This window comes from Microcaecilia unicolor, chromosome 1 (genome assembly GCF_901765095.1).
Source record: "Microcaecilia unicolor chromosome 1, aMicUni1.1, whole genome shotgun sequence".
NCBI classification, from domain to species: domain Eukaryota; kingdom Metazoa; phylum Chordata; class Amphibia; order Gymnophiona; family Siphonopidae; genus Microcaecilia; species Microcaecilia unicolor.
In genome coordinates this window covers 317,914,144-317,938,967 of record NC_044031.1, presented here as the reverse complement: position 1 = coordinate 317,938,967, position 24,824 = coordinate 317,914,144, and the positions used below count along the sequence as shown (strand labels likewise).

Below are 24,824 nucleotides of genomic sequence, written 5' to 3'. Positions count from 1 at the left end.
TGTAATATTAAAATGCAACAGCGAGACAGCTGGTGGATTTTTACACTGAATATTTTAGAGACATATGGCTTGGCCGCTGCTATTGACTGGAATGCTTTCTATTGAAATTGGAAGCCAGATAACTATAATTGTTCTACATGAAAAATTGAACTACTTGAAGATTAGTTTGATTGGTTGAGATTCAAACAGGAAGTGATGTATGTCCATATATGTATAACATCTTTTGGCATCTGACATCACAATGCCATTTTGGAATGCGATAGTGAACGAAGTGCTCTGTGGCTGGTGAATTAAATGTTAAAGTTGATGCAATGAATGTATTTACAAATGTATTTTGAATTGTTTATAGATGAATATGTTTGGACGAAAAGTGCCAAAGAGCCAGATTAAAAAGCGCATCAGCACATTCCCCTAAAGAAGCTTAATAAAGTGAAACAGATGCTCTGTCGGTAGTGAAAGATAAGTGCTTTGATGCTATATTACTTTGGAGGCGTGACATTTTTAACAAAAAGAAGAAAATCATTAAAAAATTAAAAATTAGCAACATAAAGAGTGATATTGAATAAATGACAATTACAGCTATGGGAGTTTTTTTTTAGAGAATAATTGAGAACTGACCCACTAGAAGGGAGCAAAACTGTTCGCTGTGCTCCTTGTGAAGTCTCTTTTTCTTCTTATACAAAAAAACAGCTTTCAATTAATCCACTATGTACATTTGGAGGTTGTAAGTTGATTACATTTTTTGCACCAGAATATTAACTGTGTACTTTCTATTGCTTAACTGCAGATTGTACAGTATGGCTACCAGCTCAAGGAACACTACTTTTAGTTTTTCCAATCAACAAGCAGATGTTGAATGTGCCTTCAGAGTTTAACTTTCCACGCTTGGCTGGAATCAAGTTTCCAATAAGAACAAAGTTTTGGTTAAAACTAAATTAAATAATGGAATCTTGAGTACTGTAAATTTGAAAGAAGTTCTCGGAATTTAAGAATCAACAAAGAGCCACAAAACTTTAATGATGATACAGAGTTTATGGACAAATGGAATAAAATACTAAATAAGTGTTTGTTTGTTTGATTTGATGCTCTTAATTATTGAAAGAAGTAGACTATATTAATAGGTGTTGAGAAGAATTAGATAATGAAAGAGGGCATCAGTTTAGAAGATTTAGAGAAACAATATCAGTCATACCAAGATAATATGAAAAAGTTTAGGGAGAATATTAAGAAGTCTAAAATGAAAAACTTTCATAGAGATGAGGATTATGTAAATGAGTTTATGCCTGGATGTATAAGACAGATGTTGACAATACCAATATGGAAAATAAACTAATTTCCATAGATGATTCTTCTTCAACCGATAGCTCATGAAACAGTGGTGACAGTAGGAGTTTTAGGGCACAGAAATCAAAGAAGCAGAGGGAATAGAAGAGAAAGAGACAAATGGAGGGGCATTTTCGTAAGTCCGACTGGACATTTTGCAAAAAACATCCAAAATCCGAATAGGAAATAAGGTAATTTTCAAAAAAGAAAAATGTCTATCTTTTGTTTTCGAAAATACTGTTCTGAACAATGTTTTGTGATTTGGACATTTTGTTTTTTGGTCCATTAAAAAAAACCCAAAAACGTCCAAGTGCAAAATGCACAAAATCAAGCCATTGGGATGTAGGAGGAGCCAGCATTTTTTGGTAGACTGGTCCCCCTGACATCCCAGAACAGTAACAGGGCACTGCAGTGGACCTCATAAACTGCTCCCAGGTACACATCTCACCATTGCTCCCTTACCTTGTGTGCTGAGCCCCTCAAAACTCAATACCCCACCCCCAACTGTACACCACTACCATAGCCCTCACAGGTGAAGGGGGCACCTATTTGTGGGTACAGTGGGTTTTGATGAATTTTGGAGGGCTCACAGTTTCCTCCACAAGTGTAACAGGTAGGGGGAGGTAGGCGCCTGGGTCCACCTTTCTGCAGTGCACTGCACCCAACACTAGACTACCTGAGTATAACATCTGAGGCTGGCATAGAGGTTGGTAAGTAATGTTTTTCTTCACATTTTTGGGGGGTAGGAGGGGGTTAGTGATCACTGGGGGAATAAGGGGAGGTCATTCCCGATTCCCTCCAGTGGTCATTTAGGGCACCTTTTTGTGACTTATTCGTAATAAAAACAGGTCTAGCTAAGTTTTAGTCCTGGACAGTTTTGTTCCATTATGGCTGAAAAATGTCTAAGTCTTAGGAATGCCAAAGTTCCACTTTGAACACACCCCTGGCACTCCCCCTTGAGATTTGGAAGCACTTCTGGTGGACTTCAGAGAAAAATGTCTAAAAATAGGTTTTGAAAAAAATGTCCAAATACAAACATGCCACTTTTTGGACATTTTTCCCTTTTGAAAATGAGCCTGACAAAAAAACAGACCATGGACGAGATTGCAACAAGCCAGGATTCAGCGGTGATTAATTTGCTATCTCGTGTTCTCAGCCAGGTTGAGGAAGAAGTTTTAACAAAGTGTTTTTCTTTTGTTCTTTCTGTGGGTATTGAGGAATTTCAGTTTCAATTTCAAGTGGATTTTGAAAGATTCATGCAAAGATTGCAGCTGAAGATTTTTTTTTTTTTTTTAATGAAAACAAGATGAAAAACAAGAAAAACAATTATTAATCCAAAATTCACATGGACATTGGCAGGTCCCCTTGACCTGGTATTGAGTACATTTAAACAGTTGGTTTTGAAAGATGTGAAGGATTTACTAGATTGTAAGAAGAACCATTTGAATTTTAGATATAATCTTACAATGGTTGAAAGAACTGCCTTGAAAAAGCTAAAAAGATCATTCTATAGTTCTAAAGAAGGCTGACGAGGGAGGTACCATAGTAGTGCAATATCAGGATATCAGAGAGGCAGAAAGACAACTGAATGATGGTGTAACGTATGAAAAGTTATTTTTGATTCTAACCAAATGTCTACAGTTCATCATTGGGAAAATCACAGATAAAGGAGTTAAGGGAGTTTATCTAACATGGGGAGATCAGATATTTTTGAATATGAAGGATCCAGTAGTTCCTGTACTTTATTGTTTACCGAAAATTCACAAGAGGTTAGAACATCCACCAGGTAGACTAACATTATCTTCAAGACAATCTTTACTAGAACCCTTGTCTACATAATTTTAATTTTTTTTTTTAACCAGAAGTCAAAAAGTTTAAATCTTTTATTAGAAACACTTCAGATTTTTAAAATGTGATTTCCCATACTGATTTAGTAGTCACTCTGGATGTTTCTTTACTGTACACATCAATCTCACAAGATGCAGCATTAACAGTGATTAAGGAATTAGTGGAGAAAAGAATCAGACCACATTCTGTACCCATAGATTTTTTTGCTCCAGTTAGTGGGGATGGCTATGAAACAAAACCTTTTTCTATTTGAGGGTAAATTTTACCTGCAAAAAAGTGGTGTTGCAATGGGAGCAACGTTTGCACCTTCAATTGCAAATTTGTATATCGTGCATTTCGAAGAAGAGTAGGTATATTGTTCACTTTTTTATAAAAAGATACATCAAAAGTGGAGGTATATAAATGACATTCATGCTTTCGCTAGGTACAGATAAAAAGCTACAACAATTTGTGAATTGGCTTAACAGTTGTGATGAAAATATACAGTTTGTGGAAAAGCATTCAGATTCTAAAATCCAGTTTCTAGACATAGATAGAAATACTTTTTTATTTCACTCAAGTTGTCATCTGGGACATCTTAAAAACTGTTTACAATTTTCACAGATATTGAGGATCAGGAGTAATTGTTCAAACAGGCACATGATTGTTAATAAGCAGGCACATGAGTTGAAGAACAAATTAGAAAGAAGAGGCTATCAAAGAAAATTTAAAATGCTTACAGAAGAACTAAATACAACAGAGATTTGTTGCTAAATTCAAAAAGAAGAGATGAAGAACTTGAGAAGATGTAGACATGCATATTAAAATATTTAGTTGCTGATGGAGACATGCATATTAAAATATTCAGTTGCTGGTTCAAGAGTAGCAATCATCATTAGGAAGAGATGGGATATAGTTCAAGTACATCCATGTTTCCAAGACAATGAATTGAGAAGCGTTCTCTTGAGGAGCAAATTTGAAAGAGAAATTAAGTCTGGCAGATTTGCCAGAGAAAGTTCAAAGGACACAAGATAAAAGGTCTTGTCACCTCTCTTTATATCTATTTTTTTCTTCTGCTCGCGCTTTTGTTGGCTGTATTTCCCTCTTTTCTTCTTTGAGTTTAATCTGATAATCTTTTCCATGATCCTCTCGTTGCGTTCTTTTGTATTTCTTGAACAAAGCCTCTTTTGCTCTTATTTTTCAGCTATTTGTTTGGAGAACCATATAGGCTTCCTGTTTCTCTTGGTTTTGTTTACTTTCCTCGCATAAAGATCAGTTGCCATATTTATAGCACCCTTGAGCTTTGACCACTGATTTTCTACTTCTCCTAAGCATTCCCACTCCAACAGCTCATTCTTCATGTATTCCCCCATTTTATCAAAATCAGGATGTCTGAAATGCAGAGTTTTGTGCGTCCACACTCCGCCTTTGCCCTTATATCAAACCATATGGTGTGATGATCACTATTAGATAGGTGGGCACCCACCCAAATATTGGAAACACTTCCTCCATGCGTGAGCACTAGATCCAGCATTGACCCTTCCCTCGTGGGTTCCGTCACCATTTGTCTGAGCAAGGCACATTGACAGGCGTCATCAATACCCTATTAACATAAGCTGGCAATTTTTTATTCTCCAGGATCTGCATAAAATAAGCTTCCAGTGGCAAGAGATCTCTGTCACCAATAATATATAAAAGTCTACTCAGAATTTACTATCCCGCCCATCAAAAAAATGTTTAGATGGCTAACAATTTAAAAAGTTACAGAACAGAGGGCGGGAAGGAATTACAATTTTGATAGGATAGAAGAGAGGGAGATAGTAAGTGGAGGGGTGTTGTCTACTACTACTACTACTTATTTCTATAGCGCTACTAGATATACGCAGCGCTGTACACTTGAACATGAAGAGACAGACCCTGCTCGACAGAGCTTACAATCTAATTAGGACAGACAAACAGACAAATAAGAGATAAGGGAATTACTAAGGTGGGGACAATAAAATAAGGGTACTGAAAAAGTGAGTAAGGGTTAGGAGTTAAAAGCAGCATCAAAAAGGTGGGCTTTTAGCCTAGAATTGAAGACGGCCAGAGATGGAGCTTGACGGATCGGCTCAGGAAGTTTATTCCAGGCATATGGTGCAGCAAGATAAAAGGAACGGAGTCTGGAGTTAGCGGTGGAGGAAAAGGGTACAGATAAGAGAGATTTACCCAGTGAACGGAGTTCCCAGGGAGGAGTGTAGGGAGAGATGAGAGTGGAGAGGTACTGAGGAGCTGCAGAGTGAATGCACTTATAAGTCAATAAGAGGAGTTTGAACTGTATGCAGAAACGGATAGGGAGCCAGTGAAGTGACTTAAGGAGAGGGCTAATATGAGCATAGCGACACTGGCGGAATATAAGTCGTGTGGCAGAATTCTGAACAGATTGAAGAGGAGAGAGATGGCTAAGTGGGAAACTTGTGAGAAGCAAGTTGTAATAGTCTAAGCGAGAGGTGAAAAGAGTGTGGATAAGGGTTCTGGTAGTGTGCTCAGAAAGGAAAGGGCGAGTTTTGCTGTTGTAGAGAAAGAGATGACAGGTTTTAGCAGTCTGCTGAATATGTTCAGAGAAGGAGAGCGAGGAGTCGAAGATGACGCCAAGGTTACGAGCTGATGAGACAGGGATGAGAGTGTTATCCACAGAAATAGACAATGGGGGAAGAGGAGAGGTTGGTGTAGGGGTAAATATAAGAAGCTCAGTCTTGGTCATGTTTAGTTTCAGATGGCGATGATACTTTCAAGCGGCAATGTCAGATAGGCAGGCTGATACTTTGGCCTGAATTTCTGGCGTGGCGAGGTAGATCTGGGAGTCATCAGCATAAAGGTGGTACTGAAAACCATGGGATGAGATCAGTGTGTCAGATCTGTCAGTCCGTGGACTGCAAAAGTGAGGTTTTGAAGTTTTACAGAGATGATATACTGCCTTCCTAGCACTAAGGTTTTGGGATGATGATCACAGTGTACGTGAACTGGAATAGAGGATTAGCATGCGAGAGAGGTATGGTGGTTCACCAGACAGGTTAACTTTAAAGACTAAACTCCCATTTACTAAGCTGCGCTAGAAGCTGCCACGCAGCAATCACAAGCATTAGCGCACAGCAGCCACTAGAACAGCTTAGTAAAAAGGGGAGTAAGAGTAGAACTTTGTAGACAGACAGATGCTACCCAGGATTCTATTTCTGGAACCTTTTGGTAGCTCTGACCGTGCATGCGTGCATGCCTTCCCACCCACTTCGTTCATGCGGGCCCAGCAGTTGACTTCAAAAAGCTTAGAGAATATAACTCCTAGGGGAGGCAGGAAGGTATGTGGTAATATATATCCTGTTGTCCTTGGAGAACATTTGCTACAGGTGAGTACCTTTGCTTTCTCCCTAGCTACCAGGTTCACCAAAAACAGACACCGATCAACAGGGACTTGTAACAGGCAAAACCAACCAGGAACCAATTAACCAAACTTATATGAACAAGGGAGGTCCAGCCTGGAACAGAAGAAAATGGGCCTAGGAGGGTGGAGTTGGATTCTAGACCCAAACAAATTCTGCAGAACTATCTGACTGAACCTGCTGTCACATTGGGAATCCTGCTCAAGGGAGTAGTGAGATGTGAATGTGTGGACTAAAGACTACATTGCAGCTTTGCAATTCTCCTCTATGAAGGCTGATGTCAAGTGGGCTACTGACGTAGCCATGGCTCCGATATAGCGAGCCATGATATGACCATCCAGAGACAGCCCAGCCCGGGCGTAAGTGAAGGAAATGCAATCTGTTAGCCAATTGGATCAAGTGCATTTACCAAGGGCTGCCCCCATCCCGTTAGGGTCAAAAGAAACAAAAGGCTGGGTGGACTATCTATGGGCTTTAGCCTGGTCCAGATAGAAGACCAAGACTCACATTGCTGGCAGAACAAATGGCTGGTTAAGATGGAATTCTGACACCACCATAGCAAGGAACTGTGGATGGGTGCAGAGAATTGCTCTGTTATGATGAAACCTTATGTAAATAGTTCAGCTACTAGGGCCTGAAGCTCGTTGACTCTGCACACTTAAGTGACCACCAACCAACAAAAAAAAACCCCTTCCAGGTCAGGGACTTCAAGTGGCAGGTGTTCAGCAGCTAAAAAGGGGGCTTTCATCAGCTACGTGAGGACAACACTGAGGTCCCATGACACAGTTGGACGTTTGAAAGAGGGCTTGGTCAAAAGCAAATCTAGCATAAACCAAACAACTAGAGGCTGTACAGATATGGGCTTGCCTTCTATATAGGGATGGTAAGCGGCAATTGCACCAAGGTGAACTCTTACAAAGTTGGTTTGGAGACTAGGCTTAGAAAGGTATAGAAGGTATTCAACCAGTTTTGTATAGGGCAGGAAAAAAGATCTAACCAGTTGGCAATCCTCTTCCATTAAAAAATTATACAACCTCTTTGTAGACTTTTTCCTGGAATTAAGCAGGCCTCAGGAGACACCCTCATGCAGTTGGAAAAAATCATTTTCTCTCAACCTCCAAACTATGATGGCTAAGGATTAAAGAGACCCCTTGTTCTCAGTGATAAGAGAAAGTACTCCAGTCTCCACGAGTCTTCAGAGGGCAACTCCAGAAGTAGAGGGGACCATACCTGTCTCTACCAATAAAGTGCAATAAGGATCATGGACCCCCTTTCCTACTTGAGTTTCAGTCAAGTCTTCTCCCCAAGAGGTATAGATGGATATAAATACAGCAGCCCTTGCCCCCAACAGAGGATCCCAACCTGGAGCAGAACTGAGGGACTTTGTTGTGGAAACAAGTGGCAAAGAGATCCTAGTAGGTGTCGCATGATCAGAAGATCTCTCGGGCAACGCCCATGCTGAGAAATCGCTTGTGTGGTTGCACCATTCTGCTCAGTCTAACTACCAGGCTGTTGTTCTTTCCCTCCAAGTACGTGGCCCTCAGCACCATTATATAGTTGGAGGCCCAGTGCTATATCCAGACTGTTTCTGACACAAGAGATATGATGAACTGCCTCCCTGCCTGTCAACTGACAGCCAATGGGCTGGGAATGGGCCTCCAGAATCACCGGAGGCAGCACCATGAATGGCATCAATGCCTCAAAGCCTTGGTGCTGCACCAAGGCAAGATGTACTCCAGTAGCAAGGCCTGAAGCCATTCTTCAGAGGTAGGCATTGGTAAACATAGTAACACAGTAGATGACGGCAGAGAAAGACTTGTACGGTCTATCCAGTCTGCCCAACAAGATAAACTCATATGTGCTACTTTATGTGTGTACCTGACCTTGATTTGTATCTGCCATTTTCAGGGCACAGACATATAAGCACATAAGTAATGCCATACTGGGAAAAGACCAAAGGTCTATCGAGCCCAGCATCCTGTCCTCAACAGCAGCCAATCCAGGTCAAGGGCACCTGGCAAGCTACCCAAACGTACAAACATTTTATACATGTTATTCCCGAAATTGTGGATTTTTTCCCAAGTCCATTTAGTAGCTGTCTATGGACTTGTCCTTCAGGAAACCGCCCAACCCCTTTTTAAACTCTGCCAAGCTAACCGCCTTCACTATATTCTCCGGCAATGAATTCCAGAGTTTAATTACTCGTTAGGTGAAGAAACTTTTTCTCCTATTTGTTTTAAATTTACTACACTGTAGTTTCATCACATGCCCCCTAGTCCTAGTATTTTTGGAAAGTGTGAACAGACACTTCACATCCACCTGTTCCACTCCACTCATTATTTTATATACCGTAGAAGTCCGCCCAGCACTAGGCCCGCCTCCCACCACTGGCTCTGCCACCCAATCTCCGCTAAGCTTTTGAGGATCCATTCCTTCTGAACAGAATTCCTTTATGTTTATCCCACGCATTTTTGAATTTGGTTACCATTTTTATCTCCACCACCTCCCGTGGGAGGGCATTCCAAGTATCCACCACTCTCTCCGAGAAAAAATACTTCCTGACATTTTTCTTGAGTCTGTCCCCTTCATTTCATGTCCTCTAGTTCTACCGCCTTCCCATCTACGGAAAAGGTTCGTTTGCGGATTAATACCTTTCAAATATTTGAACGTCTGTATCATATCACCCGTTTCTCCTTTCCTCCAGGGTATACATGTTCAGGTCAGCAAGTCTCTCCTCATACGTCTTGTAACGCAAATCCCATACCCTTTTTGTAGCTTTTCTTTGCACCACTTCAATTCTTTTTACATCCTTAGCAAGATATGGCCTCCAAAACTGAACACAATACTCCAGGTGGGGCCTCACCAACGACTTATACAGGGGCAACACCACCTCCTTCCTTCTGCTGGTCACACCCCTCTCTATACAGCTTAGCAACCTTCTAGCTACGGTCACCGCCTTGTCACACTGTTTTGTCGCCTTCAGATCCTCAGATACTATCACCCCAAGATCCCTCTCCCCGTCTGTACATATCAGACTCTCACCGTCTAACACACACGTCTCCCGTGGATTTCTACTCCCTAAGTGCATCACTTTGCATTTCTTCGCATTGAATTTTAATTGCCAAACCTTAGACCATTCTTCTAGCTTCTGCAGATCCTTTTTCATGTTTTCCACTCCCTCCCGGGTGTCCACTCTGTTACAAATCTTAGTATCATCCGCAAAAAGGCAAACTTTACCTTCTAACCCTTCGGCAATGTCACTCACAAATATACTGAACAGAATCGGCCCCAGAACCGATCCCTGAGGCACTCCACTACTCACCTTTTCCTCATCCGAGCGAATTCCATTAACCACCACCCTCTGGCATCTGTCCGTCAACCAGTTCCTAATCCAGTTCACCACTTCGGGTCCTATCTTCAGCGTGTCAAGTTTATTCAAGAGCCTCCTGTGGGGAACTGTGTCAAAAGCTTTGCTGAAATCTAAGTAGATTACGTCTATAGCACGTCCATGATTCAATTCTCTGGTCACCCAGTCAAAGAATTCAATGAGATTCGTTTGGCACGATTTACCTTTGGTAAAACCATGTTGTCTCGGATCTTGTAACTTATTGGCTTCCAGGAAATTCACTATCATTTCCTTCAGCATCGCTTCCATTACTTTTCCAATAACCGAAGTGAGGCTTACCAGCCTGTAGTTTCCAGCTTCTTCCCTATCACCACTTTTGTGAAGAAGGACCACATCCGCTGTTCTCCAATCCCACGGAACCTCTCCCATCTCCAAGGATTTATTAAACAAATCTTTAAGAGGACCCGCAAGAACCTCTCTGAGCTCCCTCAATATCCTGGGGTGGATCCTGTCCGGTCCCATGGCTTTGTCCACCTTTAGATTTTCAAGTTGTTCATACATAATCTCTTCCATGAACGGTGCTATATCCACTCCATTCTCATATGTACTTTTGCCAGCCAATCGTTGTCCTTCTCCAGGATTTTCTTCTGTGAAAACAGAACAAAAGTTATCTATTTAGCAAATTTGCTTTTTCTTCACCATTATCTACATAGCAGTTTGCAGCATCTTTCAGTCTCACAATTCCCTTTTTAGTCTTCCTCCTTTCACTAATATACCTGAAGAAAGTTTTGTCACCCCTCCTTACATTTCTAGTCATTTGTTCTGGGCAGGTGACAGTGCGCAGTATGAAATTTGTTTCCCAAAAAGTAAAATGCTCCAAAAGGTCTGTGATACTGTGAGCGAGGCTTGACAGTGGGCCTTCACAATAACACAACTGTACAAGGTTGTAAAAATGAAATAACTGCTTTATTAAACTTCAGTCTGAGGCCTGTTATTTCACAGGCTCAGGAAAAAAGTGGCTGACAGGGCCCAAAATACAGTCTGCAGTTTGTGACTGCCACGTCCCAAACACAGTCTGTAAGTTTCTGCTCTCTCTCACTCTCTATCGGGGTTTCCAGGTCTGGTCCCAGCCAGACCTCAGAACAAGGCTTACAAGTCTTCAAAATCAAAAGTTGGCTTACCTCAGCCAGGTCACAGCACCTAGACATATGTTGTGTATGCTGGTGCTTCAGTTTTTCCTTCCCTTGGCCTCTTTAATCTCACTCTGCCAGTGTTGCCAGATGGCAAGAAGTTTTCCAGCCCCAAAATAGCCCAGTATTAATATACATATTAATAAGGTAAATAAGAATATTAATAAGGTCAACATGAATAAAAGGTTGATAATATTGATATTGTAATCATCAGCATAATAATCATCAGCAGCATAAACATCATAACCATAAGCAGAATAATCATTAGGAAGTCCCTATAACCAGCCCCTCAAAATGGCACAATGACTTACAATTTAAAACCAAGCACTACTCTAATGAAAAACCAAAACTTCCTTTTTCTGTGTACATTCATATGCTGTACAAGCGGGAATGGCATGTGTACAGCATATAGATGTACACAGCAAGATAAAAAAAAAATGCTATCAACAAACCCAACAGCATTTATTGCAGGCACCCCCCAGCCCCCTACTTAGGCTAGCAAACACCCTTCCGCCCTGGTTCTCTTCAGCGTCTTCACACGCCACAAGCTATATCCAAAGTCGACCTCTTCTTGTATCTAGATTTCAGACACAAATTGGTGTTTTTGGAGTATCAGTTAATGCATGTTCACAAAGGACTGAGGATGCGTAGAACACACTTATTCAGCTCATTTACGGGAATCCACTGTAAACATGGCTACTCACCTGCCTGAAACCTTCCTTCCTTTTTTTTTTTTTAAAGAGGCAACTAAAACACAACACCTTCCATAATAAGCAACTGCAATTTAACGTCTTTAGTCACTCTGAAGTTTTTGCATGGTACGCATCATCTACTAAAACAAGAAACTAGACACCAAACATAAAACTTTAAAGTGTTCACAGTTATGACCTTGCACCTCTGAATTTCTGTTTACAAAAGCACTCAACAAACAAGAGACCAACCTCATGCCAAAATCTGCAACATGTTAAGTGTATGCAAGTAAACTCAAGACTCCCATATCCTGAAGCGAGTGGGTACTTAAAAAAAATCATCTCCTTCAAATGAGAGGCTGCCATTACTCTCCCTTCTACCACGTGCTCACCAGAAAACTTTACAAGAAAACATGGGCAAATGACTCAAAACCCTCTTCACACCCCAACTTAGAGATGAATTAAAAAAAAAAAAAAAACACCCTCAAACAAACCTTTCAAAAGGTCCTCCTCCCTGCTGGGAGCACAGTAACTGCTGTCAGTCTGGCAAAAACCTGTTCCACGGCACGCTTTCATAGTCAAAAGTTTGGGATCAGAAGTTAGAAAAAGAAAATTGTTTTTACCTTACCTTGGATATTTTTTTTTTACTCATTTTTCTTTGTATTCGATCTCTAAATTGCATAAACAGCCACAGGCCAAAATTTTACAAACTCCCAACTAAGCTCACCTGGGCCTTCCGATCATTTATCCTTATTTTTGCACAACTCTACTTATGCAGCACGGCTGGGCACCTCCCCTCTCCACCGACTGGATCCTGTCCATCATGGCTGCTATTGGCTCAGTCGAACTCCACCAGCCATCTATTGGACCGATCCTACGCCTGCGGCAACCCAGCTGCTTCACAGCATCCCCTTCTCCATTGCACAATGGAAAAAGTGTTAGGCACAGAACCACCTACACTTTGAACAGCTATGTGATTCCCTCCATTTAATGCAACCACGTGAACGCAGCGCGCTGCAGGCATTAAGAAAGCAAAGGGGAAGGCATATGATTGTTAGATAACAGTTCTACTATGGGAATGTTAAGGAAGGGAATGTTCTGGTTCCAAAGTAGCTCTGTGGGAATGGTGTTGAAAGGAACCCCTTCAGATAGCTAATTACTTTGGGCAGCATAGAAGGCTATGGGTTTAGGGAAATGCCTTCTGAGCATTAAGTTCTATTCAGATTCATAGCAAGAAAATCTGGTCTAGAATTACAGTTGGAAAAGGCTAGGCTTGCTGATTTAGAAAGAGCCACTGTATCGCTCCATGGTGTTACCACACCTTGAGTATTGTGTGCAATTCTGGTCGCCATATCTTAACAAAGACATGGCACAATTAGAAAAGGTTAAAAGAAAGGCAGTCAAAATGATTTAAGGAGATGGAACTCCTCATATATGAGGAAAGGCTTAAAAGGTTAGGACTCTTCAGCCTAGAGGGCTGAGTTGAAGCTACAGTGTGGTAAATTTAAAACGAATCTGAGAAAATTTTTCTTCACCCAACGTGTAATTAGACTCTGGAATTCGTTGCCGGAGAACGTGGTACGGGCGGTTAGCTTGACGGAGTTTAAAAAGGGGTTAGATAGATTCCTAAAGGACAAGTCCATAGACCGCTATTAAATGGACTTGGAAAAATTCCGCATTTTTAGGTATAACTTGTCTGGAATGTTTTTACGTTTGGGGAGCGTGCCAGGTGCCCTTGACCTGGATTGGCCACTGTCGGTGACAGGATGCTGGGCTAGATGGACCTTTGGTCTTTCCCAGTATGGCACTACTTATGTACTTATGTAGCCTGTAAAAGAGACGGCTGAGAGGGGGATATGATAGAGGTCTACAAAATACTGAGTGGTGTAGAACTAGTAAATGTATATCGATTTTTTACTCTTTTTCAAAAAGTGCAAAGACCAGGGGACACTCAAGGAAGTTACATGGTACTACTTTTAAAACGAGAGGAGATAATTTTTCACTCAACGAATAGTTAAGCTCTAGAACTCGTTGCCAGAGGATGTGGTACAGCAATTAAAGTATCTGAGTTTAAAAAAAAGTTTGGACAAGTTCCTGGAGGAAATGTCCATAGTCTGCTATTGAGATAGACATGGGGAAAGCCACTTCTTGTCCCTAAGATCAGTAGCATGAATCTTGCTACTATCTGGGATTCTGTCAGGTACATTATCTGATCTTGCCTCCAAAATTATAGCTTGTTCTCATTAATAGTCAATAATTGAATAGATCCTCGCAGAACAGATGTTTTAGATTTTTAAGCCCACTAGAACTCATAAGGCTTGGAAAGAATTACTGTCTTACTGTCAGTTTGAATGGAGGAAAGGGGCTTCAAATGGAACTAGACTACATAAATCTTACAAATAAGCATTATACAGAAATGACCTCCTTTTACATAGTGATAGGCACCAGCTACAGAGAGAAGTACCCTAACAGAACTGGTTTTGAATCCAGACTTTCAAATATGTAAAGTACTCAAGCACTTTAAGAACAATTCTATAACTTGGCCCCAGAAATTACGCGCCACTTCCATGTGTAAGTGGCAGCAAAGTAGTGCCACTTCCATGTGTAAATGGCAGCAAAGTAGTGCCGCTTCCATATGTAAGTGGCAGCAAAGCAAAGCTATTTTGTACGGGCATGCATAAGTGGCACAGCGCAAAAATGCAAGGGGGCATTCACATAGTAAGGCTGCAACTTACGTTTGTAGCTTAAAGAATATAGCGAAGATACTTACCTGTAGCAGGTATTCTCAGAGGACAGCAGGCTGATTGTTCTCACATGTGGGTCAGCGTCCACGGCGACCCAGGAATGGAGCATTTTTCCAGGCAAAAATCCAAAAAGCTTTGTGACAGCTTCCAGAGCGCGAGGGACTCGCACCGCGCATGCACGGTCATCTTCCCGCCCACACGCGTCTGTTCCCGCCTCAGTTGTATCAAAAAGCAAATAAAGAACAACAACAACTCCAAAAGGGGAGGTGGGCAGGCTGGTGAGAACAATCAGACTGCTGTCCTCGGAGAATACCTGCTACAGATAAGTATCTTCGCTTTCTCCGAGGACAAGCAGGCTGCTTGTTCTCACATGTGGGGTATCCCAAGCTCCCAGGCTCACTCAAAACAACAAAAGAAGGTCAACTGGGCCTCGCAACGGCGAGGACATAAGATTGACCTACGAAGAAACATCTGAGAGTGCAGCCTGGAACAGAACAAAAAATGGGCCTAGGGGGGTGGAGTTGGATTCTAAACCCCAAACAGATTCTGCAGCACCAACTGTCGTGTCGGGAATCCTGTTGAAGGCAGTAATGAGATGTGAATGTGTGGACTGATGACCACGTCGCAGCCTTGCAAATCTCTTCTATAGTGGCTAACTTCAAGTGAGACACCGACGCTGCCATGGCTCTAACACTATGAGCCGTGACATGACCCTCAAGAGTCAGCCCAGCTTGGGCATAAGTGAAGGAAATGCAATCTGCTAGCCAAGTGGAAATGGTGCGTTTCCCAACAGCGACTCCCCTTCTGTTGGGATAAAAAGAAACAAACATTTCGCTCCACATAGAAGGCCAATGCTCTCTTGCAGTCCAATGTATGCAACTGACGTTAAGCAGGGCGGGTATGAGGACGGGGAAAGAATGTTGGCAAGACAACTGACTGGTTCAGATGGAACTCCGACACAACCTTCGGCAAGAACTTAGGGTGAGTGCGGAGGACTACTCTGTTGTGATGAAACTTGAGGTAAGGAGCATGCACTACCAAGGCATGAAGCTCATTGACTCTACGAGCTGAAGTAACAGCCACCAAGAAAATGACCTTCCAGGTCAAATACTTCAGATGGTCAAATACTTCAGATGTGCCATCGACAGTACTGAGGGCAGAAGCACCCCCGGTAACGAGGCAGACTGACGCAGCAGCCCCTCCAGAAGGCCTGGAAGAATGGCTCAGATGCGCTCGTCTAGAGTCGTTGTCGAGGAAGGCTGTGGGGTCGGGAAGTCGGCATCAGAATCTGTGGAGGCCTGGGAGGCGGTACCAGGCTGTCCGAAGAGCAACGCACCGACACCTCTTGTATGGAGGGTGAGCGCTCCTCCTGGTGTTTGCGCTTCTCGGGTGCCGAATCCCTCGACGCCATGAAGCTCCCGGTACCGTGCCTCGAAGGAGACCGATGCTTCTTCGCCTTCACTCGAAGCACATCACCGGTACTCCTCGGTACCGACGAGGAGGACATGGAATCCACACGCCTCCTCGGGGTCAGGTCCGACAGCGGTCGGTCCCGGTGGGCCTGCACAGCAGGAGCCTTTGAGACAGGTGGAGACTCACTCGACAGCTCGCTACTCCCAGCTAGTGGTGATGTCCGGACAGCCCCATTACCTGCGCTTCCGATGTCGATGCCATCCCCAGTGCCGATGTCGATGCCAAGCTCCGAAAGACAGTCCTGAAGAGCTCTTCTCGACGCCTGTGTCCGCTTTTTCAAGCTGAGACACAACTTACAAGCATCTGGGCGATGGTCGGGCCCAAGGCACTGGCTGCACCACACGTGCGGGTCAGTACCGGAGATCGACCGTTGGCACCGAGCACACTTTTTGAAGCCGCTAGGAGTCTTCGATGACATGGGCGGCAAAATCGTGGCGGCAAAATCAAAAGGCATGATTGTGCCAACAGAGGGGCACAAAATGAGAACCACGTACTGCGACGAAAGCAAAAGGAAACAAAGAAAAAATAAGAATATAGGGTTTTGGTTTTGTTTTTAAACTGGAAAAAGAAAAAGACGAAAGAGGCAACTAAAACAAAAAAGGAAGCGTGAATAAACAGCGATAAGACGCCAAAGTCTTCTTCTGGGCCTGAGGGAGAGAGACCGGCACGGACGCGCGTGGGTGGGAAGATGACCACGCATGCACAGTGCGAGTCCTTCGCGCTCCTGAAGCTGTCACAAAGCTTTTTGGATTTTTGCTGGGAAAAATGCTCCATTCCTGGGCTGCCGTGGACGCCGACCCACATGTGAGGAGAACAAGCAGCCTGCTTGTCCTTCGAGATTGTAAGTTACACATGTCTCCTGCCACACTTATGCAATTGCAGTGATGTCAGGTCTATGGCAGGTATAACGGTGGGCATATAAATGCAGTGGCGAAGCCAGAAGGCAATTTTTGGGTGAGCCAACAGGTTTGATGGGTGGGCAATACAGAAATAGCTGCCACCTGATGCACCCTTGCCCTACCCCTACCGCACACCTACCCCACTCCTAATAATTTCAATGAGGATAGCAGTGCTGATTTCAATGGCTGCAGGCCACGTTGAGGACTAGGGGAAGTACAAGAGGGTGCACTTCCATTGAGCCACAGTCCTCCAACATACATATGCTTCCCTGAAAGAACCCCCTGGCCTTCCCCCAACAGTGGATGCAGAGCAGAGCTAGGACATTTCTCTATAAAACTCACCATACAAAAATGTTTGTTTCTAATGTTATCTCAATAACAAGGCATATTGTATAGTACAAAAATCTATCAAACAAAAAGTCACTCAGAACCTAGAGAAAATCTATCATGCCAGCACTAACATTCAAAACATGGATCCTACCTATGATATTTTAGGGCCCTAACTATTTCAGTGGGGCTCTAAAATATCAATACATCTACTGAACAAGCCAAATTACTACAGAATACTACACAGAAAATTCATGCTAACAATACTTTAGTCACACACACAACACAAACGTCATATACAGAATAACTGACCACAAACAAATTAAATTGAAATTTCACAAGGCCAGACCTTGCATGTAGTACAGAATCAGAGAAATAGAGAGAGATGTATTTTCTCCTATGCTGTGCAAAATATAATGATAGCACATGCCACATATGGTGTTAGGGGTTACAACTAGGGAAACTGCCCTTGGCCTCATGGCCAAAAAGAATCACAGGCCAGCTGGAAGCTGAAGAAGGTGCAGCCTAGTAGTAAGCTGTGGGGTCCCCTCCTAAATTTCTGCCCTTAGCCCCAACCATATCTAACACCAGCTCTGGCAGGATGTACATTTAAATCTGACATATTCTAATGACAAAATGGAAAACTATTTTTTCTACCTTTTGTTGTCTTGTCATTCTATTTTTCAAATCATGTTGACCCCACGCTCTGGTTTCTGCTTCCCTTTGTCTTCTCTTAACTCACCAAGGTCTCCGGTCCATTTGACATTTCTACTGTCTCCATGTCCACTATCCATCTTCTTCCATCTCTGTGCCTCTATCTTCCTCCATGTTCAGTATCTCCCTTTCTCTGTGTCCCTAAATTTCCCTGTCCAGCTTCTCCCTCCTCTTCCTCCCCCAAGCCAATATATCTCTCCGCTCCAACCCTACCCCATCCAGCTTCTCTCCCTTTCTCTTCCCTATCCAGCATCTGGTTTGCTTGCTTGATTGCCTGCCGCCCACCCTCTCTCCCACTGTGAAGTTTGGCATCTGTGTCCCTTTCCTCCCCCCTTGTACTGTTCCAGGAGCTCTCTCCCTTCCCTCCAGCCCCCTCCTCCTTTTACTCCCATGTCCAGCTGCTCTGTCCCTTCCCCCCAGCCCCTCCTTCTCTTCCTCCTAGAACTCCAGCAGCTATCTCTGTTCCCTTCAGCTTCCTCCTCCTCTTCCTCCTACATCTAGAAGTTCTCTCCTTTCCCTCCAGCCCCCTCCTCCCACATCCAGCAGTTCTCTCCCCTCCAGCCAAATCCTCCTCTTCCTCTCTCGTCCAGCAGCTCTCTCCCTTCAATCCAGCCCCCCTCCTTCTCTTCCTCCTAGTCCAGCAGCTCTCTCCCTTCCCTCTGGCCCCCACCTACAAACACATTCAGCAGTTCTCCCCCTTCCCTCCAGCCCGCTCCTCCTCTTCCTCCCATGTCCAGCACATTCCTTCCCTCCATCCCCCTCCTCCTCCCTCACATGTCCAAAAGCTCTCTCCTGTCAATCCAGCCCCCTCCTTCTCTTCCTCCCAGAAGTACAGCAGCTCCTTCCCTTCCCTCCAGCCCCCTCTTCCTCCCACATCCAGATACTCTCCCTTCCCCCAGCCCCCTCCTCCTTTTCCACCCATGTCCGGCAACTCTCACCATTCCCTCTAGCCCCCTCCTCCTCTTTCTCCCACATCCAGCACGTCTCCTTTTCCTCGTCCCCCTTCTTCTGTTCCTCCCAGAAGTCTAGCAGCTATCCCCTTTTCCTCCAGCCCCCTCCTCCTCTTCATCCCACATCCAGCAGTTCTCTCCCCTCCAGCCCAGTCCTCCTCTTCCTCCCATATCCAGCCAGCAGTTTTATCCCTTCCTTCCAGCCCCATCCCCATCCCCCTCCTCTTCCTCTCTCGTCCAGCAGTTTTATCCCTCCCCTCCAGCTCCCTCCTCCTCTTCCTCCCACATCCAGCACCTCTCTCCCTTCAATTCAGCCCCCTCCTACTCTTCCACCCATATCCAGCAGCTCTCTCCCTTCAATCCAGCTTCTCCTTCTTTTCCTCCCAGAAGTCCAGCAGCTCTCCCCCTTCCCTCCAGCCCCATCCTCCTCCACTCCCTTCCACATCCAGAGCTCTCTCCCTTCAATCCAGCCCCTCTTCCTCCCAGAAGTCCAGCAGCTCTCTCCCTGCCCTCCAGCCCCCTCCTCCTCCCACATCCAGCAGCTCTCTCCCTTCAATCCAGCCCTGTCCTCATCTTCTTCCCATGTCCAGCAGCTCTCTCCCTTCAATCCAGCCCCATCCTCCTCCACTCCCTCCCACATCCAAAGCGCTCTCCCTTCAATCCAGCCCCTCTTCCTCCCAGAAGTCCAGCAGCTCTCTCCCTTCCCTCCAGCCTCCTCTTCCTCCCATATCCAGCAGTTCTCTCCCTTCCCCCAGCCCCTCCTCCTCCCGCATCCAGCAGTGCTCCCTTCAGCCCCCTCCTCCTCTTCCTCCAAGTCCAGTACCTCTCTCCCTTCCCTCCAGCTCCTCCTCCCATGACCAGCAGCTTTCTCCTTTCAATCCAGCCCCCTTCTTCTCTTCCTCCCAGAGCTTCAGCAGCTCTTTCCTTTCCCTCCAACCCTCTTCCTCCCACATCCAGCAGCTTTCTCCCTTCCCTCCAAGGCCTCTCCTCCTCTTCCTCCCACATCCAGCAGCTCTTTCCCTTTCCTCCATCCCCCACCTCCTCCTCTCACGTCCAGCAGCTCTCTTCCTTCCCTCCAGCCCCCCTTCTCCTCTCCTTTTGCTCCAACCCCTTGCTGCCGTTCCTCCCGCAGGTCCAGTCGTCCGGAATCATTGTCTCTTCCTGCCTGCCCGCCCCTGCTTCGGTACCTGATGCAGTTTTCATTTTCAGCTGTCTCTAGCAGTGAGGGCCTTCCCTCTGCTGCGTCCGGCCCTCTCTGATGCAACTTCCTGTTTATGCGCAGACCAGACATGGCAGAGGGAAAGCCCTGGAGTGCATGTGTGAATAGCTGACAGCAATGGCCTGAAAATGAAAACTGCAGGCACCGGGGCAGCAGCGGGGCAGGGGGGAGCAGGAAGAAGCAATGATCCTGGGTGGACGGACCTGCGGGAGGGAAGGTAACAAGGGATGTTAGATTGGGGGTAGTTAGGGTAGGCCATGGGCAAAAGCGGGTGGGCCTGGGTCCACCCGTGGCTACACCCCTGCATAAATGTAAGGCACACTAATGCAGGGTTACACTAGTACTGTATAATGGAATCTGGGTGCCCAGATGCTGTTATAGGATAGGCTTTCATTGCACAACACTGGAGTGCCTAAAAGGAGGCACCTACTTATAAAACTGCCCCCTTTTTGAGTAGGGCAGGAAAAGGGATCTAGGGCCCTCACACTAGACTGCAAACCTCCATTTGCAAATCAATCAATAGATTCCTTTTTAGGCGTCACAGGTACTTAAGACACTGAACTGGAGCAACCACAGGAGTATTTTATTTCACTTTCAACATCCAGGGGGAGGGGAAAGAGACTGGAAATTGCCGGATGCAGCATTCATTGATTCTGAAGTCTGCAAAAATGTTGAAACAGATGACAAAAAAGGCTCAAATAGCAGGGAATACTGCTCTCTATCTGTATCATCAAGCAGAATAGAACAACCTGTAACATGTTATAAGGCCAACGAAAGATGAGAGCTACCATGAATAGTCAAAAAGATCTCGAAGAATTTCCAAGAACGCTCTAGAAGATGGTCTCTTTAGTAAGAAGCGACAATATCAACACCCTTCTGTTCACCTTCTGTTTAGGGAAAGCAATCATGCAATGATCTCAGAAAGCATGATGGGATCAGCACAATATTCACAGGTCCATGCTAAGTTCATTGGAAACATTATGGCCAAGCTTTTTGTTAGCACTATCTTGCAATATCATAAGTACATAAGTAATGCCACACTGGAAAAAGACCAAGGGTCCATCGAGCCCAGCATCCTGTCCACGACAGTGGCCAATCCAGGCCAAGGGCACCTGGCAAGCTTCCCAAACGTACATCATTTAAAGATGCAGCATTCAAAACTCATTCAAATGTTAGCAACATTAGAGAAAGGTGTTTTCAAAGACATCCAAACACTTAACTATGTAACCTTTGACACAATAAGATTTATGAGGTATCCATTCTCGGTCAACTTAATATGGAAAAGCTTTTATTCCCCTCCACACAAAGTAGGTTTATTAAGTATGCAACAGTACTGTCTCAAGAAATGACCCAAACAGCACATAAATCATCACCTTTGGATTATTTGCTAAAAATCTAACCTGCAGCATGATCAATACATCTACTAGAATTCTATACAATCTAAATAAGTAATCATTGATATTTAACATACAAATGGGTAATATAACAATATAGCGAAGTTACTCACCCGTCGAGGACAGCAGGTCAAGTATTGTCACAGCTGGGCGATGTCATCTGACGGAGCCCAGTGTGGACACTAACTAGCGAGATTAATCTAGAATTTTCTAGCAGCTGCTCACCGCACATGAATGAATGCCTCCCCCTTGCGTCCCTCAATCATATAAAGTAGCTAAATAATACAACTCCAAGGGGAGATGGGAGAATATGTGAGAATACTTCGCCTGCTCTCCTCAGAGAACACCTACTACAGGTGAGTAACTTTGCTTTCTCTAAGGACAAGCAGGCCAGTTGTATTCTCACAGCATGGAATCCCTAGCTACTAGGCTCACCGAAAACAACAATGCTAGGATAATAGGGGCTTGAAACATCGAGGCCTCAAAGTCAATTAACCTGAAACTATTTACATACTAGTTACGAAAGTGCCGCCTGGAACCAAAGAAAAATGGGACTAGGGGGGTGGAGTTGGATTCTAAACACCAAATTCTTCAGGACTCACTGTCTAAACTGTCACGCCAGTTATCCTGCTCAAGGCAGTAATGAGATGTGCATGTGTGGACAGATGACCATGTCACAGTTTGCACATCTCTTCTATGGAGGCTGACCTCAAGTGGGCTACCGCCATAGCCACGGCTCTAACTTTATGAGCCTTGACATGACCCCCTAGAGTCAACCAAGCAAGGACATAAGTCAAGGAGTTAGCCAATTAGAAACTGTGTTTTTGCCAGTTTGGGTGATAAGAAACAAGAAGCTGGGTGGAATGTCTATGGGCTATAGAAGGCCAAGGCTCACTTGCAAATCCAAGGTATACAGTACACTTTTGCCAGGATGGGCATGTGGTTTCAGGAAAAATGTTGGTAGAATGATTGACTAAGATGGAACTCCAACATTAACTTAGGAAGGAACTTAGGGTGCGCATGTGGAGAATTACTTTATTATGGTAAAAAAACTTAGTGTAAGGTGGATCAGTTACTACGGCCTGAAGCTCATTGACTCTGCAATCTGAAGTGACCGCCATCAAAAACACAACTTTCCTAATACTTCTTTGACAGTAACCAAGTGGCTCAAAAGGAGCTTTCATCAGCTGGGTGAGGACAACATTGAGATCCCATGGCACAGTTGTAAGTATGAAGCAAATAACTAGAGGCTGTACAGAGATGGGCTTAACACCTACACGGTGAAAAGCACTAGTTGCACATAAATGAACCCTCACAGAGTTGGTTTTCAAGAAGATCAAGAGAAGGACCGGACACCTCACGAAGAAGGCAAGAAGAACAAATGAAGAGAGAAGAAGTAGTTAGCTTTGGAAATTCAAATAGGCTTTATTCCAACCAGCATAACACAACATGAGCACAACATATTGCCGTGTTTTGACAACAATAATGCCTGCGTCAGGGGTCAAAGTTCTAAACAATAAATATGTACATAAAAATTGAAAGCAGCAACCAAAAACAAAGTAAGAATGTTGAGAAAATAAATGTCAATAAACAGTAAATAATACATCAATAAAACAATGATCACATCTTAATTAAGGATAAACACAGAGGTTAAAAAGGGTAGACACAGAAACCGCTCTAGTAAAAATAACAGATAAAAATGTTATAAAAACACCTTCTGTCACTTTTTATGGCCATTCCAGCTGCGGCAGGTATGCCAACATTCATTATTCATCATATCATTTACAGATCCACAGAGTAATAGAGTGCGCAGGCTTTTTCATAAAGCGAATGCTACATACCTGTAGAAGGTATTCTCCGAGGACAGCAGGCTGATTGTTCTCACTGATGGGTGACGTCCACGGCATCCCCCTCCAATCGGAACCTTCACTAGCAAAGGCCTTTGCTAGCCCTCGCGCGCCAATGCGCACCATGTGCGGCCGTCTTCCCACCCGAACCGGCTCGTGTTCGTCAGTCTCGTATGTAGCAAGACAAAGACAAGGGAAGACACAACTCCAAAGGGGAGGCGGGCGGGTTTGTGAGAACAATCAGCCTGCTGTCCTCGAAGAATACCTTCTACAGGTATGTAGCTTTCGCTTTCTCCGAGGACAAGCAGGCTGCTTGTTCTCACTGATGGGGTATCCCTAGCCCCCAGGCTCACTCAAAACAACAAACATGGTCAATTGGGCCTCGCAACGGCGAGGATATAACTGAGATTGACCTAACAACTTATCCAACTAACTGAGAGGGTAGCCCGCAACAGAATAAAAAATGGGCCTAGGGGGTGGAGTTGGATTCTAAACCCTGAACAGATTCTGAAGCACTGACTGCCCGAACCGACTGTCACGTCGGGTATCCTGCTGCAGGCAGTAATGAGATGTGAATGTGTGGACAGATGACCACATCGCAGCTTTGCAGATCTCTTCAATAGTGGCTGACTTCAAGTGGGCCACTGACGCTGCCATGGCTCTAACACTATGGGCCGTGACATAACCCTCAAGAGCCAGCCCAGCCTGGGCGTAAGTGAAGGAAATACAATCTGCTAGCCAATTGGAAATGGTGCGTTTCCCCACAGCCACTCCCCTCCTGTTGGGATCAAAAGAAACAAACAATTGGGCGGACTGTCTGTTGGGCTGTGTCCGCTCCAGATAGAAGGCCAATGCTCTTTTGCAGTCCAATGTGTGCAGCTGACGTTCAGCAGGGCAGGAATGCGGACGGGGAAAGAATGTTGGCAAGACAATTGACTGGTTCAGATGGAAATCCGACACTACCTTCGGCAAGAACTTAGGGTGAGTGCGGAGGACTACTCTATTATGATGAAATCTGGTGTAAGAGGCCTGGGCTACCAGGGCCTAAAGCTCACTGACTCTACGAGCTGAAGTAACTGCCACCAAGAAAATGACCTTCCAGGACAAGTACTTCAGATGGCAGGAGTTCAGTGGCTCAAAAGGAGGTTTCATCAGCTGGGTGAGAACGACATTGAGATCCCATGACACTGAAGGAGGTTTGACGGGGGGCTTTGACAAAAGCAAACCTCTCATGAAGCGAACAACTAAAGGCTGTCCTGAGATCGGCTTACCTTCCACATGGTAATGGTATGCACTGATTGCACTAAGGTGAACCCTTACAGAGTTGGTCTTGAGACCAGACTCAGACAGGTGCAGAAGGTATTCGAGCAGGGTCTGTGTAGGACAGGAGCGAAGATCTAAGGCCTTGCTGTCACACCAGACGGCAAACCTCCTCCATAAAAAGAAGTAACTCCTCTTAGTGGAAT

General features: G+C 44.5%; 1 protein-coding gene across 5 annotated transcripts in view; it reads right to left on the bottom strand.

The window, feature by feature from the left end:
* Positions 1-24,824, bottom strand: part of CDYL (chromodomain Y like) — a 313,720-nt gene that overhangs the window by 147,877 nt on the left and 141,019 nt on the right. Inside the window, exon 1 of one of the 5 annotated variants that reach the window (XM_030208745.1) lies at positions 9,889-9,908. The exons of the other annotated variants lie outside the window; for them this stretch is intronic. The gene's annotated coding sequence lies outside the window, so the exon portion shown is untranslated. Of the gene's footprint in view, positions 1-9,888; positions 9,909-24,824 lie in introns of those variants that run through there. 5 annotated transcript variants of the gene reach the window in all.